Source organism: Acanthopagrus latus, chromosome 4 (genome assembly GCF_904848185.1).
Source record: "Acanthopagrus latus isolate v.2019 chromosome 4, fAcaLat1.1, whole genome shotgun sequence".
NCBI lineage: Eukaryota > Metazoa > Chordata > Actinopteri > Spariformes > Sparidae > Acanthopagrus > Acanthopagrus latus.
Genome location: NC_051042.1, coordinates 18,083,704 through 18,089,669, shown reverse-complemented (window position 1 = coordinate 18,089,669; position 5,966 = coordinate 18,083,704).

The following is a 5,966-nucleotide window of genomic DNA, read 5'->3' as shown; positions in this document are numbered from 1 at the left end:
GCTAGCGTCATTGTCAAGTGACAATGAGTCACAACTTTAAAAATGATAGTAACTTCATTCAAATGAAACCTTACAATATAATGCCTTACAGTGCCAACCACGAATACATGTAAATAAAATCCATTGTTCAAGTCCAGTGTTCTCAAATGTGCACTAAAATATGGACCTGCCAGCAAAGCAAGAACATCAAATACATATAAGATTTTTCAGTGAATACACACCAGTTATCGCAGCTTAGTCAGTGAGAGGTTGTTTACGGGAAGCACAGAAGCACAGTGTGTGTTTTAGATTAGAGATGGAAACTCATTCTGTGTGCAGTCACCTTGATCAAGCCTGCGGGCCCTGCAAGTTCCAAGGAAACACGCGGTGGGAAGTTCATTCCTATGTTTGCCTTCTTCAGCCTTCCTCTGGTGTTAGGTATACACCATCATGCTTGAAATGACGTCGCAGATGTTTTGCATGAGTCAAGCACTCACCTCAGCACTAGCCATTTCGCATCAATGAAAGAGCAGTCATTCAGCCAAGCTCCATAACAACAGAGCACACTGTATTTTCTTCAAATGCTCAACCTGTTTAAGATGAAGATAAGTGAGAGTCACTCAGAACAACAAATTTAGAGAAGAACCCAAAACAATGGCTGCTCATGAAGAATTTCTCGTGAATTTCTTTATCAGTTTACAGTCAAAACAATCAGATTGACATTGAAAAAAGAAATAGGTCATTGCTTTTAGTCACAGCCTGAACTACGGGAAATGCATTTAACATCACACAACCTTATTTATTTATTTTTTTATCAAAAGATTGATTTCTGCAGTGCTATTTTTATTTTAAAAAACATGTACTGATACAGTGGCTGTGCCCCTGTAATATAATTCCTGTTGTAAATTGTTTCTGTCCCAGCCACCATGGCTGCAGGGGAGTGTCCATCGGGGAGAAACGACCTTCACTGTGCCTCTGGTGACAGAGCTAAATCAAAGCTGCTGCTTGTTTAAGACAGCCACTGTACACTGGCTGCATGGCCCCTGGTGAATTATTTATACATGAAATGAAATGACCTCTGGCGCTTTGGAGACAGCAGGGAGAGGACTAGGAGAAAACAGAAGGAGTCAGTGGTAGAAGGTTTGCAGAGACAAGGTTGTAGAGACAAAGAAGACTTTTACTGTTTGGACAAATGTGAGATTTAACGCAGGCAGGGAAGGTAGAAACGGATGGAGGGAGAGAAACTGATAGCTGAGCCCTCAGGAGGAGCCTGCAGGGGTTCATGTCTGAGGTCTTTCCCAACCTGTTGGAGCAGTAACTCACCCTCTGAGTCTCAGTTTCCGTCTGTATATGTTTGTGTGTTCTTGGATGAATGTCTTTGCGAGGACCAGTATGACTTTCACGCCTGGGAAGCGAGGATGTTTTTGGAAAGTCAGGACATCTTTATGGGAATGTCTGAAGGTTAATACCGATGCTTTGGGTTAGAAGTTCAAGTTTTAACTAAAGGTTTAAGTAAGAGATTGGGTTGGGCATGTAGTTGATTATGGTTAGGGTTGACTTTGGGAATAAGACTGCCACTGGGCACATATTTCAGATGGCACTGTCCTTCCTCTCCAATCTGCATGTTTAGTTTTCATAACCCCGTTGCTCTGAGAAACAACAACAACCTCTGAGAGAGCAAACTCCATGCTGAGGTCAAGAATTTTTCAAGCTAGCAGCTCTTGACCCTTTTTTTCTATCACAAAGATTAAGCCTCTTACGGGGAATTGCGCCTTTTCCTAATAGTATGGTATCAAGACAGTTTCGTATCAGACTGTAAAGTTAGGAGTTAGGAGAGTATGCTGAAATGCTGGTGTTAGCCATTGCCTTCAGTAATGGAAGTTAATCCAATATTAAATCTGTTGTTTTACCTGAAAATAAGGCCCAGTGTCTGCCTAGATTAAACCATCCAATGTCTTTACAGCTGTTGATCTATCAGGAAGCAGAGAAATGACAATTTGTCAGATTGCCTACATTTGTGACTTGCATCTAAGAACACAGCAGATCAATATTTAAGCCTCCCATCCTGAGTGTGATGTCAGAGGAAAATGTAGAAATGGATTTGCAGGGGAACTAACGCTGCATCCTGGGCTTTACCCTGCCCTAGATGATTGTAAGTGCATTTGTTTCACCATACCAAAACTTGGAATTGATTTAGCACAACCTTTCTTAGCACTGGAACAAGTCTGACTATGCAAGATGAGGTTGAGGGGCCAGGGAAGCCACTGTGTTACTGAGGGTCCTCACAGTTTTAGTACTACAAACGTGTGTCTGAGAGTGTGTGTGTGTGTGTGTGTGTGTGTGCGTTTGTCTGCCTACTTACAAGCAGCATTGTCAACTTTGCTCACGTCCATCTGAAAGCCATTCAAGCAGGATATTCAGTTATGCAAGAAACACACACACACCTACACACACATGTACAGGCCAGTATCCTGCCTGATGTAAGGTCTATTCATGTGCAATTATGCATTAGTGATTAATGTTGAAAGTCAGTGTTCAGTCAGCGCCACCGCAGGAAGTTCATGACTTCACTAAAAGGTAAGGTGACAGGTCAGGGCAGTGGGTGGATGTGTGTGCCTTTGGCTCCTGCTTCCTGTGCTTGTGCCTCATACCGCATGAGTAAGTATAGACATGTTGTGTATTATTTCACCATAACCATGTGGTTTTTGCTAAACATAAACATAAACATGTATTAAAAACCTGGTGGCTTATAGGTTGGGTTAAGGCAGATGTCATGAAGTGCAGCATCCCCGGTTCATGACTTTTCATTAAAGTCGTTAGCCAGTGTTCTCTTATCTCTTCCTGTTATTCTGTTACTGTCCTTTAGGGCATTGAAACTATAAAATAATTCTGGCATCAAAAACTTTCTAGACATGAGCAGTGAACGTCTTCTGCCTGGCACTGGCAGACCTCATAAGGGTTTTCTCCAATCTTTAATCACCTGTCCATCATCCTCACTACCTGCCTGCAAACCCTTTGAATGACAGCTTGGCAGAGCAGCTGGCTTGTCAGCTGTTTGGTTGACGTGTTTGATTGGACGGCTGAGTATAAAACCTTCCTGTCCTAGCTGGCATCACCTGGTAGATTCTCACACTGTTAACTAAACCTGACACTGGAATGTGTCGCTCCGTCTGACACTGTGCGCCTGTCAATTCAGTCGTCAAAGGAATTTTAAAGGTAAACGGTTTGGCAGGCCAAACGACTTTGGAGACAGAGAAGGCACCAAAACCATTAAAACCTGATGTGAAGGAGCACATTGTTTTGACAGCTTGCAATGCAAAATTATTCTCACAGCATGTGCACACGCACGTGGACATGCAAATGTTAGTGGGTCAAAAATGTATTGAGGGCAGTTGCAGCGTCATGATGTTGGGATTCAGTTTTATTGTTCATGTGTCATGTTGTCTTACTTTGTGTTTGGTTTCCCTCCCTTGTGTTTCTTCTGATTACTTTCACCTGTACCTGATTCGCGTCCTGTGTATCTAGTCCATGTGTTTTCCTTCTTTCTGTGGTCAGTTTATCGGTGTTTTTGCTGTTTGTGCCTCGTGTTTCATCGGTGTTCTGGTTTTTCTTTCTGTCTTTCTTCTTAGATTTCGCTGCCTGCCTGTCTGTTTTGTTTGTTTGTTTGTTTGTTTGTTTTTTCACCAACTTTTTATAAAGCAGCATCATATAGAAATTGGCATATTGTGCGATTTGGCATTCTCCATAGTTTCTGAGTGCAACACTGCTGACATAAATGCACATGCCTGGTCTTTGTCAGATGTAATGTAGGTGCTCACTGCTACTACCACTATCTAACATTCAGACAGGTTTCAGGTAAACCTGAGGAAGAGATCAACCCTTCTCTTCACACCAAGTCTCTCTAAACACCCCACTTCATCTTATACTCCAGTGGCGACTTTAGTGTATAAGCCACTGATGATTGCTCTGTGGCAGGTAGATGCAAGATGTGCTTTTCATAGCAGCCAACTGGAAATAGCAGCTTAAAGCATCTATCACCTATATTCCAGCTGCAGCGGGCACGTGGGCAGCAGTCACACACCCATATGAACATACCAGAGCGCTTTAAATTGCCATTACATTTCTCAGGACTTTTACAAAATGCTCTTTATATTTGATTTACTGGACTTGTTTTCTTCACATTTTGTGGCACACACATTTTGCTGTAGCGTACATGGGTTGAGAAGTGCCGGCGCTGCATAAAAGCTGGAGAGAAAAGCTCCAGAGAGGCTCCATAAATACATTCCTGAAAAGTTAGGGCTGAACTGGCAAAAAAAAAAAAAAAAAAAAAGTATGACTCAATATCTCTCAGCCTGAATCCATGCATAACCTAATAAACCTGAATATTGTTTTACATCAGCTGTGGAGTGTTTCTTTGTGTTCCTCTTGCCTTCGCCTGTCAACATTTGTTTAACTGTGAAGGACCCTAAAGTGCTGTGGCAGATCGTCATCCCAGCTTTTCACGTCCAGTTATGTCAACACAGAGGGAGAAATGTAGAGAGCAAAAGAGGGATTTTCCTTCCCGTTCAAATTAGTGACAAATAAGCATTTAGAAGCCAATAAAGCCATTAACAGTTTCTGCATGTTGGGGGAATTACATGTTCTACCACCAATAACCATAAACAAGAACATTGCAGACATGTTTTTGTCCCATAGAGCACAATGATCACTTGTAAAACAACACTAGCTCTCCTATTTAACAAGGCTCCATATGGATTTTTACCACATTAACACAATGTGATTTCCCACGTATGACCATGTATAGCATTATTTGACTTTTTTATGTGCTGAAGATGAGCATTCTGTGTGATTCTCATTCCAGCTATGTTCTCAGAACGAGGCAGACAGGACTCATAAAAAAGGAATCCCTCCAGCTTGGACACACAGCAGATACACACATAAACACACCCCACCCCCATCACACACACACACACACACACACACACACACACACACACACACACACACACACACACACACAACCAAATTGAGTTCATAGTCTGTTCGCCCTCACATTGCATGGTTAGTGTCCAACATTCTAGATAGAAAGTTTTGGTTGCTTGCTGCCGCATATGTTTTGTAATAGAGTCTTGTTTATTCTGGTGTCTGCTTTTGGGAACATGTGTCCATGAAAGAGAAACTGAAGTGAAGGCGGTGGACAATAGGACTGAGATGGAAAGTGTGGGTTAGAGGAAGGTGGGAGGTGGGGGTCTTATTGTATTAGAGCAACAAGGACTTCAAACTGGCCCCTCCTTCAGATGCACTTACAGAGAATCACTGGGCGAGTGCCGGGACCGCCTTCTGTCGCTGACCCCCTGCACGCCTCATTAAATCCCTTAACTTTGTCATAGATTCACCCCAACACACACACACACACACACACACACACACACACACACACACACACACACACACACACACACACACACACGATACAAACAGTGCCCTGTGCCTCCACCCACCATGATGCCCCTGGCCCTCGGCGTTGCCATATGTCCACCACAAAGGCACTGGCAGCTCCTCTCTGCTTTGTACTCTTTGCACACACACTTCAGCCTAACGCAACATGTGATGAAGACCCTCCAGAATGACTGGCAGGCAACTACAAGACACCCCAAGCTTTTGTGAAAGATGGTGATTCAGCCGATCCCACTAAATAGACATAACCGAGCGCAGTCTGATGCAATGCTGTTGTACACTCAAAACCTATGTTTCATGTTAGCTTTGGCATTTTTCATTTTTTTCCCGCTTGGGTTAATGGATTACATATTCCCCCTTTGTGTTGGGACATCTCTGCAGGCTCATATTTTCAGGGCAGTGCTTGCTGTAAATGAAACCTTCGCAAAAATGGATGGTTAACAGGATAACAGTCCACTGTTTTTCCTTAGTTTGTAACTATACCTTGCAGTGGAAAGTCTTCACCCCGTAAGCGACAAGCACACTTGTGC